The sequence below is a fragment of the Eumetopias jubatus genome, unplaced genomic scaffold (assembly GCF_037043125.1).
Source record: "Eumetopias jubatus isolate StellerSeaLion01/CBP00866 unplaced genomic scaffold, mEumJub1_p1.0 scaffold_8, whole genome shotgun sequence".
Lineage (NCBI taxonomy): Eukaryota > Metazoa > Chordata > Mammalia > Carnivora > Otariidae > Eumetopias > Eumetopias jubatus.
The window spans coordinates 9,281,708-9,295,214 of NW_028274814.1; the positions used below are offsets into that span (position 1 = coordinate 9,281,708).

At 41.2% G+C, this 13,507-nt stretch overlaps 1 protein-coding gene and 1 pseudogene across 1 annotated transcript in view; both read left to right on the forward strand.

The window, feature by feature from the left end:
* Positions 1-13,507, forward strand: part of LOC114203611 (acyl-CoA-binding domain-containing protein 5-like) — a 294,339-nt gene that overhangs the window by 256,634 nt on the left and 24,198 nt on the right. The gene's annotated exons all lie outside the window — the stretch shown is intronic.
* On the forward strand, positions 258-914 carry LOC148163644 (chromobox protein homolog 3 pseudogene; annotated as a pseudogene).

Genomic DNA, 13,507 nt, shown 5'->3' on the forward strand with positions numbered 1-13,507 from the left:
CCGCGACCATGGGATTTTTTTCTTTTGCATGGTCTTCGGGGAATTGTAGTCTCTCGCGGTCTAAGCTGCCCACCGAAAGCGCATGCGTTTAGGGGGAGCCTCCGAAAAAGAACGGGGAGGAGCGTAAAGGACAGCCCAGGGAGAAAGTTCAAGTGCGAAGTTTCCCGACATCTCCGGCAGGTGGCGCCACAGGGCGACTCTAGAGAATAAAATCCTTTCCCTGAGAAGGCTGTGAAAATTGGCGGAATTTGGGATGTGGCTGGAGCTTGAGGTGCGCAGGGCCGGAGACGCCGCAGACCCGGGACCCGGAGCAGCTCGGAGGCGGTGAATAATAGCTCTTCAAGTCTGCAATAAAAAATGGCCTCCAATAAAACTACATTGCAAAAAATGGGAAAGAAACAAAATGGAAAGAGTAAAAAAGTAGAAGAGGCAGAGCCTGAAGAATTTGTGGTGGAAAAAGTACTGGACCGACGTGTACTGAATGGGAAGGTGGAGTATTTCCTGAAGTGGAAGGGATTTACAGATGCTGACAATACTTGGGAACCTGAAGAAAATTTAGATTGTCCAGAGTTAATTGAAGCATTTCTTAATTCTCAAAAAGCTGGTAAAGAAAAAGATGGTACAAAAAGAAAATCTTTATCTGACAGTGAATCTGATGATAGCAAATCAAAGAAGAAAAGAGATGCTGCTGATAATCCAAGAGGCTTTGCCAGAGGTCTTGATCCTGAACGAATAATTGGTGCCACGGACAGCAGTGGAGAATTAATGTTTCTCATGAAGTGGAAAGATTCAGATGAGGCAGACTTGGTGCTGGCAAAAGAGGCAAATATGAAGTGTCCTCAGATTGTAATTGCTTTTTATGAAGAGAGACTAACTTGGCATTCTTGTCCAGAAGATGAAGCTCAATAATTGTTTGCATTATTTTATATATATATATATATATAATCCGGGTCTTTGTTTTTTGATTTATTAGTGTGAAGAAATAACATTCTAATGAAAATCAAGTTCGATATGTTTGTTTTGAAGTAGTATTGGGGGAGTTGTTGGGGTTTTTTTGCATCTATAGCACTGGTTACTTTGAACAAATAAAAGCTTTCTGTAGTTGCTTCCTTTATCAGAAAAAAAGTATTTGAGACCATGGTATATTATCCCCCTGCATTAGAGAACACCTTTTCTAAATGTTGGGGGAAATCTTCATAGTCGTTACTCAGTCAGAATTTGTGTTTAACTCCTATATGCCTAAGGACCATTCTGGATTTTTTGTTTATTTAGGGGGTTTTTGTGTGTATACTTAAAATACATACATAAATGCTTTTTGTTTTTTAACATTCACCAAAACAAAAACAGCATTTATAACCATGGATAAGCCCGTGTTTCCGGAATGCTATCATTTTCAGCAACTTAAGAAATTAATCACTTAAAGTTAAACTGAAGTTTTTCCTGAAGCCTTAACCTTTCAGATTTTTAAATTGGACAATTTAAAAGCAGCCATATCAGAATCCGTATTCATATCTACAGTCATAAATGCAAGTTCACTTGCAAGATCCCTGAAAGGAAAATTTTATCACCACCGACAACCTCCCCACCCAAATGACAAAACTAGACAAGTCCTGGTGTGTTTTAATTAGGTAAGCAAAACTTAGTTAAATGGACATTTAAAGGTTCCTTCTAGTGAACCATTCCTTTTCAAGAAGTTGAAATCTCTGTGCTGTATTGACTAAAAGGTCATGATTCATGGAATGTCTAAGACTTTGTTCATGGAAACCTAATCATAATCAGATGGTTAGAGATGTTGGCAATTTAGCACCTGTTGGAATAAATGGGTGAACAGACTTTTATAATCCAAATTCTTAACCTGCATGTATTTTCTTTACCCCAACTCGTTCCTGACATGGAGGCTCAGTCTTCTCAGTATTTGAGTTACTGGTTCAGCAGAAACCAGGAAAAACAGTAACTTTGTAGTCAGAATGTTATCCAACTGTATATTGTTTACTTTATTGTAAATAAACATATGGTAAACAGTGGTCAATAAATAGTTTTATATTCCTTTAAAAAAAAGAAAATTGGCAGAATTTGCTTGATTAGGAAATGTCAGTGAATTAGAGATACCAATTCTGATACGGGATTAAAAAGGGCTAGAATATGAAGAAATCCAAATCTTTACTTCCTCTTCTCAGACATAATGCGACTCAGGCTTTACTTTCTAAACTTCCTCCACCCTCAATTTTTTCATTTAAAGTTTAGCACACAGGGCGCCTGGGTGGCTCAGTTGGTTGGGCGACTGCCTTTGGCTCAGGTCATGATCCTGGAGTCCCGGGATCGAGTCCCGCATCGGGCTCCCCGCTCAGCAGGGAGTCTGCTTCTCCCTCTGACCCTCTTCCCTCTCGTGCTGTCTATCTCATTCTCTCTCTCTCAAATAAATCAATAAAATCTTTAAAAAATAAAATTTAGCAAACATTTATCATTGCCAGCTCTGTACCAAGCAATGTACTACACACTGGTGGTATGAGTTGAAGAATGATACTCCGTACCTGTAAAGATTCACAATTTAAAAATAAATACACATAATTTCAGTGTTATCCCATCCTAATCGCTTTTTCTTTGTCTCTTCTTTGCAAATAACTCCCTACAGTTTTGAAGTTAGGTACGCATTATCTAGGTTGCAAAAAATCATTTGGTTGTCTTTTTTTATCAACCGCTTTATAATAGTGTAAAAGGCCCTATATCTCAAGATTTTCGTTTCAACAAGAACATTAAATGCTTTTGATATAATGAGTTATGAATAGTGGTGTCCAATGGCCAAAAAGCAAACTAATTTAAAAATCATTTAAAAATCCGTATTTCATCTCTCCACTAAGTCATTTCAAATCACAATAACTATAGGGATAATAACATGACCCAATCACATATTTAAAAATTGACCCATCAATAGGTATTTATTGAATATTATCTTTACTAGAGGCCATAAAATTTTCAACCTGTAAAAGGAAAACTGTGAGCCTCCCACATGAGAAAACTACCCCTAGCCACCAGATTCCCAGATCCATAAATCAATAAACAGCTTACTCTCCATAATTGTCTGGAATAGACATAATAGTCTTTCTTTAATATTTTCATTAATCCAAGCATTATTTCATCCAAGTTCTTGAAATGTGATATATTTGGTGCCCAAATGGGGTGTCTTCTCTCGATCAGATGGGGGCCCCCAAATGTGGGGCCACAGTTGGGTGGAAGCCACTAGCACCAGCAGTTAAAGAATTCACGTGAAGCAGAATAAAGGAAATAGAAGGTTATTGAATCCACCGCAAGGGGCCAGGGGCAGGACAGCAGAGAGGCTGTCTGCAAGGCGGCAGTGGGTGGGGGCTGTGTTTAAAGGGGGAAGATGAGGAGGTATGGCAACATATGGAATGTTCCCTTTTTTGGGGAACTGTGCCCAGTTGTAAGAAGCCCATTGGTTAGTTAGGGCTATGGATATTTTGAGGTGGGTCCCCTGATGGGCTTGTCTGTATTTCGCCAGGTGGTCGATGTGCCCTTTCTACATTCCATTGCTCAAGCCTGTTTGCCTAAAAACAGCCTTTACATTAAATACTTTTTTTTGAATGTGATATATTCTTAAATTTGGTCTCCACAGGAGCCAGAATTAACTACAGACATCACTAAGCTTGCTTACATCCATATTTGACACCTTTCTTTCTTTTTTAGTTTTGTTTTTGTTTTGTTTTGTTTTTTGTTTTAGTAATCTCTATACCCAATGTGGGGCTCCAGGTCAGGACCCTGAGATCGAGGGTCACATGCTCTTCTGACTGTGCCAGCTGGGTGCCCCCATATATTGATACCTTTCGACAACACTGGGGAGGTAAATAAACAGTTACCCCTGCTTTTCAAAGTATTACAAGATTTCTTTCATGCCCACAACTCTGAGAGATAAATGACCTAAAGATTTGTTTCTATCTTTACCAAATAAGACAGCAAGGGATTTAACTAAGAACATTGAAAATAATAAAGTTCTCTGACTTCTAGATCAGTGCTCTTTCCTACAATTCAGTTAAATCTGTCTGTTCAAATACTTGTGATTCATATAAAATCCATTCAAAGCAGTTATCCCTCATACCTCCAAGTTAATTGAGTTGAATATGCTATCCTTTGTATTTTTACTTAAAAAATAGTTTGATAATTATAGTCTGTAAGCAGACAAGGTTTCTTTTTTTTTTAAGATTTTATTTATTTATTCGAGAGAGAGAGAGTGAGCAAGAGAGAGAGAGAGAAAGCACCAGCCAGGGGAGGGGCAGAGAAGGAGACTCCCCGCTGAGCAGGGAGTCTGGGATCATGACCAGTCTGGGATCACGACCTGAGCCGAAGGCAGACACCTAACCGACTGAGCCACCAGGTACCCCCAGGCAATATTTCTTAGTTTAAAACCAAACGGTGTCAACTACACTTCAACTTAAAAAAGGGGATTTGTGGGGATAAAACTGTAAAACCCAGCACCATACGGTAGCCATGGGCTTTCAACACAACTCAAAATAAGAAATATTCTATACAACATGACCCAGAACATAGATATATATATACTTGCTGGTATAAAGGTTTTACAAAACTAAATATGATATACTCTGATATTTCCTGTTCTATTTCATTTCACATAATGCTGATAAGGACCACTGAATTGATTTCATGACCCATGGTTTGAACACCATTTTTCCCCTCTCACTGAATTAAGCAAATATGACTCTATACCATAAGCATATGTTACTATGATAAATTTATGTTGTTATAAACTTAAAAAGTCAGTTATTAACAGACAAACCAGAAAAATATCCATATTCAAAGATTTAATAGAGTAAAATTTAGCTGAAGGATCTAAATTTCTGTACCAAACCAGCTTCCCTTGTACAACCCTATTCAAAATCCTCATAGGTTTGTAAAAATTGACAAGGTGGTTCTAAAACTTGTTTGGAAATGCAAAGACCCTAGTAGAGCCAAAACAATACTAAAGTAGAAGAATGAAGTTAGAGGATACATGCTACCAAATTTCAAGATTTACCATAAAGCTACAGAAATTAAGACAATATGAACCTGATGTAAGAACAGACACAAATAGGGCACCTGGGTGGCTGAGTCATTAAGTGTCTGTCTTCGGCTCAGGTCACGAGCCCAGGGTCCCAGGATCGAGCCCCGCATCAGGCTCCCTGCTCGGCGGGAAGCCTGCTTCTCCCTCTCCCACTCCCCCCTGCTTGTTGTGTTCCTGCTCTCACTGTGTCTCTCTCCGTCAAATAAATAAATAAAATCTTTTAAAAAAGAAAAGAACAGACACAAATATATGCATAAATTGGATTGATGACAAAAGTGCCAGTGCAATTCAAGGAGGGAAAGGATTCTTTTTTCTCAGTAAATGTGCTGGAGCCATTGGACATTTGTTTTTTGTTCTTGTTATTGTTTTTTGTTGTTGTTTTTTTTAATGAACATTGAACCTACCTCACAACATACTCCAAAATTTATTCATATTCAGAATATATCACAGGTCCAAATGTAAAAGGTAAAGCAATAAAGCTTCTTTTTTTAATTAAAGATTATTTTTTAAAGATTTTATTTATTTATTTATTTGACAGAGAGACACACAATGAGAGAGGGAACACAAGCAGGGGGAGTGGGAGAGGGAGAAGAGGCTTCCCACTGAGCAGGGAGCCCGATGCGAGGCTTGATCCCAGGACCCTGGGATCATGACCTGAGCCGAAGGCAGACGCTTAACAACTGAGCCACCCAGGTGCCCCTTAATTAAAGATTTTATTTATTTATTCATCAGAGAGAGAGAGAGCACAAGCAGGGGGAGCAGCAGGCTCCCCACTGAGCAAGGAGCCCAACTCGGGACTAGATCCCAGGACCCCGGGATCCTAACCCAAGCGGAAGGCAGACGCTCAAACCAACTGAGCCACCCAGGCATCCCAGCAATAAAGCTTCTGCAAGGAAATATCAAATAACTTCACAAGTGTGGGGTAGGCAAAGATTTCTTAAACAGGATACAGTAAGCACTGAAAAATAAAGAAAAAATGGAAAAACTGCTTTTTAGTGAAGTGTGAAGGTGAGACATTACATTCATTTCCAAAGCTGCTGTTACAAATTACAACAAATTTAGTGACATAAAGCAACACTAATTTATTATCTTCGCAGCTCTGGAGGTCAGAACAGTCAGCTAAAATTAAGGTGTCGATAGGGCTTTGTTCCTTCTGGAGACTCCAGAGAATATGTTTCCTTGCTTTTCCAGGTTCTAGAAGCTACCTGCATTGTTTGGCTCATGGCTCCTTCTTCCACCTTCAAATCAGCAGCAGAGTGTCTTCAAATCTCTGACTTTCCTTCTATAAACACATTCTTCCTCTCTGACTCTGACCATCATTCTTCCTTATAAGGACCCTGTGACTACATACATCCCAGATGGATAATCCAGGATAATCTCCCCAGCTCAAGATCCTTAACTTGATTATGAGCCAAAGTCCTTTTTACCGTATAACGTAATATACTCATAGTTTCCAGGGATTTCCAGGGATACGGGGCGCCTGGGTGGCTCAGTCCGTTAAGCATCTGCCTTCGGCTCAGGTCATGATCCCAGGGTCCTGAGATCAAGTTCTATATCGGCTCCCTGCTCTGCAGGGAGTCTGCTTCTCCCTCTCCCTCTGCCCTTCCCCCCCACTTGTACTCTCTCTCTCAATCTCAAATAAATAAATAACATCTTAAAAAAATACTAGTAAGAAAGTGAAAAGATAAACCACAACATATACATTTGACAGAGGACTCATACCCAGGATATAAACTTTTTTTATTATTATGTTATGTTAATCACCATACATTACATCATTAGTTTTTGATGTAGTGTTCCATGATTCATTGTTTGTGTATAACACCCAGTGCTCCATGCAGAACGTGCCCTCCTTAATACTCATCACCAGGCTAACCCATCCCCCCACCCCCCCCAGGATATAATTCTTAAAAATTCCTCCAAGTCAATTAAAAAAAAAACAATTCAATAAAAAATGGACAAAAGAAGACAACTACATTTCACAAAAGGCCAATACATATAGGAAAAGGTACTCAACTCATTATTCATCAAGGAAAGGCAAATTAAAGCCACACTGGGGGCGCCTGGGTGGCTCAGTCCATTCGTGTCTGCCTTCTGCTCAGGTCACGGTCTCAGGATCCTGGGATCCAGCCGGTGTGGGGCTCCCTGCTCAGTCGGAAGTCTACTTCTCCCTCTCCCTCTCCCTCTGCAGCGCCCCCTCCAAACTCATGTGCACACACTCCCTCTCTCTCAAACAAGTAAATAAAATCTTTGAAATAAATAAATAAGGCCATTCTAAGATAACACTGCACTCCACCAAGATGTAGTGTAAATTTTTTTTAATTTTATTTATTTACTTACTTAGAACGCGCTTGCGAGCATGTGCACACGTGTGCCCAAGCTGGAGCTGGGGGAGGGGCAGAGGGAAAGGGAGAAAGAATCCTAAGCAGCTCTGCCCTGAGCCAGGACCCTCACACGGAGCCGGATCTCATGACCCTAAGATCATGACCTGAGAGTAAATCAAAAGCCCCATACTTGGGGCGCCTGGCTGGCTCAGTCGTTAAGGTTCTGCCTTCGGCTCAGGTCATGATCCCAGCGTCCTGGGATCAAGCCCCGCGTCGGGCTCCCTGATCAGCGGAAAGCCTGCTTCTCCCTCTCCCTCTCCCACTCCCCCTGCTTGTGTTCCCTCTCTCGCTGTGTCTCTCTCTGTCAAGTACATAAATAAAAAAAAAAAAAAAGCCCCATACTTAATGGACGGAGCGGCCCAGGAGCCCTGTAGTGTAAATTTTGTTTTTGTTTTTCTTAAGATTTTATTTATTTGAGAGAGAGAGAGAAATAGCCACAGAGATAGCAAGAGAGAGCACGAGCAGGGAGGAGAGGGAGAAGCGGACTACCCGCTGAGCAGGGAGCCCGATGCAGGGCTCAAGGCGGGGCTTCATCCCAGGACCCTGGGATCGTGACCTGGGCCGAAGGCAGACGCTTAACCCACTAAGCCACCCAGGCGCCCTGCAGTGTAAATTTTAAAAGACTGCACTACACACCCATTAGAATAGCTAAAACAAAATATCCTGACAATAGCAGACAATAGAATGAAGAATGATTGGACTCTCATACCTTACTAGCGGCAAACTGCTACAGCCCCTTTGGAAAGCAGTCTTCACAGTTTCTTATAAAGCCAAATATATACCTAATATATAACCTAGCAATCCTGCTTGTAGGTATTTACCCCAGAGAAATGAAAATGTATGTTCACACAAAAGCCACTGTTTGAATGTTTACAGTAGCTATATACACAATCATTAAAAGCTGGGAACAACACAAATGTCCTTCAACTAGCTATGGATAAACAAACAATAGAATACTATTCCGCAATAAAATGTAATAAACTATATATGCATACAAAGTCATGGGTGAATCTCAAATGCAATTTGCTAAGTGAAAGAAGACATACACACACACACCTACGTATTGTATTATTTCATTTATATGAAATTTTAGAAAAGGCAAAACTCCCGTGATAAAAATTAGATCAGACTTTGCCAGAGGCCAAATTCCAAACAGACACAAATAAACTTTTAGAGGTGATGGAAATGTTCTAGATCATGATTGTAGTGAGGGTTACATGACTAAATACACTTCTCAACCTTTATTGAATTGCACACTTACAATCAGTGAGTTTTATTGTAACTGAAGTATATCTAACTGAAGCTGACCCCAAAGAAAGTACAAGCAGAAGAAAAATCCCTTGCTTCAAATATTAAAGAACAGGGAAAACATTACATATTTTTGTTAGCTTTGATACAGGATAAAAAATCATCCAACCCAGAAAGATAGGAGACAACTTGTTTTTCCAAGTTATAAAGGTGACTAAATGGTGGAGAGTTAACATTAAAAATTGCAAGCAGACATGATGACACTAAGTTATGAACATCATGAAAACTTTTGGGTCCAGTTTCCCTCCCACAATGTACACTTTTATGCTATTTACTGATTTAGCGTATTTCTTATTTTTTAAGAGTTTTGGGGTTCGTTTTGTTTTGTTTTGTTTTGTTTTAAAGATTCTATTCATTGGGACGCCTGGGTGGCTCAGGTGGTTGAGCCTTCGGCTCAGGTCATGACCCTGGAGTCCCGGGATGGAGCCCCACATCAGGGAGTCTGCTTCTGCTTCTCCCTCTGACCCTCCTCCCTCTCAGGCTCTCTCTCTCTCTCTCAAATAAATAAATAAAATCTTTTAAAAAAAGATTCTATTCATTTATTTGTCAGAGAGAGAGTGAGCACAATCGGGGGAGCGGCAGGCAGAGGGAGAAGTAGGCTCCCCGCTGAGCAAGAAGCCCAACTCAGGACTCCATCCCAGGGCCCTGGGATCATGACCTGAGCCAAAGGCAGATGCTTAAACAACTGAGCCACCCAGGCGTCCCTGATTTAGTATTTTTCTGTGGGTTTTGTTTGAATACATTAAAATGAAATGTCTTTCAAAGAAATCCCAACAAAATAAAGAGTTAAGAGTGTTTATATTAAACCACATGGTGTATACTGAAGGCTCAAGCTGAAAATCAGACCTTATATATTTCATTTCGTGGATGTCTAGTCAAGATAATCAATTTGGTCATGAAAAACAATTTGTAATTGCAAATTCTGCACATATGCATGGGGATAAATGGAAATTTCATACATTCAACTTTGAAATAGCAGATTGCTGATAATCATAAAGACCTTACTTCAGAGGGGTTAAGAGATGTGCCAGGAAAGAATAATTTGGACTCTCTTGGTACAAGATTGCTTCTCGTGTTTTCTGGAATACAAGTGATACTGCCTACTTAGTGAACGTCAGACATCTGCACAGTTAATTCACAATATTGCATCCCAGGATCCTAAATTAGAATTGTGTGGTCAACAAACCAGAATATAGCCTAGAAATGTGGTATAATGGAAGGAAACCAGGAGTCAGGCAACCAGGCTTCTTCCCCCACCATCCCTCCTGTCTCCATCCACGACCACTATGTGACATGATCACATTCTCTACCAAAAAAAGTGTGTGTGTGTGTGTGTGTGTGTGTGCGTGCGCGCGCGTGCACGCGCACGCGTGCGTGCTAGTCTGCTCAGGCTGCCAAAACAAAATGCCACACATTGAGTGGCTTAAACAACAAATTTTATTTTCTTACACTTCTGCAGGCTAGAAGTCCAAGATCAAAGTGTCAGCAGATTTTGTGTCTCCCAAAGCCCCTCTCCTTGGCTTGCAGATGGTCATCTTCTCATTATGTCCTCATGTGGGACCTTTTCCCTGGTGTCGATGTCCTAATCTCGTCCTTTTTTTTTAATATTTATTTGAGAGAGAGAGGGAAAGGGAGCAGGGGGAGAGGAGAGAGAGAATCCCAAGCAGACTCCAGGTTGAGTGTGGAGCCCAGAGCGGGGCTCTATCCCATGACCCATAAGATCACCACGTGAGCCAAGACCAAGAGTCAGGACACTTAACCAACTGAGCCACCCTGGAACCCCCTAATCTTGTCTCTTGATAAGGACACCAGTCATACTAGATTAGGGTCATAGCTTATGACCTCATTTCATCTTAATTACCTAGTTAAAGGCCCTATCTAGGGGTGCCTGGGTGGCTCAGTCGGGGTTAAGCATCTGCTTTTGGCTCAGGTCATGATCCCAGGGTCCTGGGATTGAGCCCCAAGTCAGGCTCCCTGCTCAGTAAGCCTGCTTCTCCCTCTCCCTCTGCCTGCAGCTCCCCCTGCTTGGGCTCGCTCTCTCTCTCTCTCTCTGACTGTCAAATAAATAAATAAAACCTTAAGAAAAAATAAATAAAGGCCCTATCTCCAAATACATTCACATTTAAGGTACTTGAGGTTAGGATTTCAATATATGGACTTTGCAGGGGACATAATTCAGTTCATTACAGGTCATTCTAGGATTAACTGACATCCCAGGATTCTACAACCCTCCATTATCACCTCTCTGCTTCTTTTCAAACTAACAATACCATCCCGGAATCCTCAGAGAAGGAGGGTGAATAGAATGCTCTGTTTAAACAGTTTAGCAAGGCCCACACAAGATAGGAGGATTTTAGGAGATAGAATGAATTGTAAACCCTCCTTCAAATTTTATTATAATTGGTTGTAGAAATTCTTTTACACAGAGTCATCATATTTGTAGCACGCCAGACCCACAGGCTAGTTTTTGGGCAGGTCTGATTATTCCTTTAACGTGAGGGAAAGTCCTACCTTAGACACGTTAAGTCAAGCCACTTCACAGTGGCAGTGTCATTTTATTTTATTTTTTTAAAGATTCTATTTATTTATTTGAGAGACAGAGACAGAGAAAGAGAGAAAAGCAGACTTCCTAATGAGCGGAGAGCCCAACATGGGGCTCGATCCCAGGACGCTGAGATTATGACCTGAGCCAAAGGCAGACGCTTAACCAACTGAGCCACCCAGGCGCCCCGCCAGTCTTATTTTAGAGTGGAACAAGCTGTTATCAAGAAATAATTAAAAATTAGCAGTGGCTAAAAACGCAAAGTTCCTGGAGTCCTGTGGGGAAAAATATACCCTTTAAGTGCAATCTCATGTTGTTTTTTCTTCTTTCCCAGAAGCTGTAATATTTCCAGCATGGCTTGAATGTATTAATCACTTGTTAATTTTGGAAGCTGCTGAATCAACACAACCTCCTCCACCTCTCATTTTCAACTTCAGTAAGACGCTGCGGGCCTTGGTGACAACAGAACTGTCCCCAGAACCGTTGACCCTGCCAACAACAACAAGTACCTCACTCTTTCTTTTTTTTTTTTTAAAGATTTATTTATTCATTTGACAGAGAGAGACACAACGAGAGAGGGAACACAAGCAGGGGGAGTGGGAGAGGGAGAGGGAGAAGCAGGCTTCCTGCCGAGCAGGGAGCCCGATGCGGGGCTCGATCCCAGGACGCTGGGATCATGACCTGAGCCGAAGGCAGATGCCTAACGACCGAGCCACGCAGGCGCCCCACGTATCTCAATCTTTGAACCTAGCTGAGAACTGGATAATCGTGGCCCTTCCCTGAACTTTGTCCTCCAACCCTTCCAGTGGTTTTATAAATCCCTTAGTGCTGGAAATATCTAGAATGATTTCTCTTTTCCCTACAAATGAACAAAATAATATTTAAAAAGCTCTAAAGACAAATGGCAGCCCATGTAAAGTTAGTATATCTTTAGTTGGAAGTTACAGAAAACAAAACCCGAGGTAGCATAAGAAAGAAAAAGACAAAAGGGGAAAAGAGAAAAAGAAAAAATAAGTTCTCACTACGAGAATTCAGGCTCACTCACAGCACTCAAAACTTCCAATGCAGTCAGTCCTAAGAAAATACTTGTGCAAGTCATTGGGAAGGGCATCAGGAACCCAGGCAAGTATTCTCATTTAGTGCCCTGTATCTTTGCAAAGGTTTTGTTTTGTTTTTGCTACCCTTTGTAAATGGCGGAGATCAAGGCAAATTTGTGTCCCCAGTTTTTCATCTCCACCATTCAAGAAGCCAGTCCTCCTCTCAAATCCCTCCGTTCCACATCCACATTCCTCAAAAAGAAAATCTGGTAAGAGCATTAGCACTGACAGCAATGCCCTGAGATTGGTGTGGGAAGTTTCCAGAGAGAGTAGATAATCAAAGGAAATAGAGTTTCAGGTGTTCACTGCAAGTGGGGAAACTTTTACAATACATATCTATGTGGCCTGGGTGCTACCTGTGTCATTGTGCAAGTTACTCATACACAAGAACATCTGGTTTCTCCCCAGGAGTTTATGCTGTTCCTGTTTGTTGTTGTCGTTTGTTTGTTTAATGACTTCTCCAAGCTAGTTCTGTAATGTCTGTATTCTTTGTCATTTGTAGCCACTGAGCTCACGGTCTCCTGGGCACAGGCACAACTCTGCATGGATTTGTGGTATTCTGGATTTCCAAAAATATACGTTGCGGTTTTTCAAAACCCTCTCTGGACATCTCATTCTCCAGATTTTCCTTAAAAAATTTTTTTCAAACTCTGTTTTCCCTATTATGGCCGCCACAGCCACTGCAATGGTAAACAGTTAAAAGTGGTTTTCAACAAATACATAGGATTGTTGGTGCTAAGTGAGTTCTGAGTCAAGTGAAAGCTAAGTCCTGAGAATGGGGCTTTTCCAGGGAGCTGCCAGCAAGGTCAAATAGCAGTAATTCTCTGGGCATCGGACTTTTGGGGGCTTTCCCAACCTGTTCTTCCCCATCCAGAGGCTGCTAGGATGATGCTTTCCAAAGCACTATGATTGTAAGACAGTTTGTCTTCCAGGCGACTGCAGAGCTAGGGAGAGAGGGATGGAAATAAGGCAAGTTCAAACAACACAAAGCTTACTGTTTTTACTGAGATTTAGCTGTTTTTCTTTTTCTTTTAAGATTTATTATTTGGGGCGCCGGGGTAGCTCAGATGGTTGAGCATCTGCCTTCGGATTAGTTCATGATCTC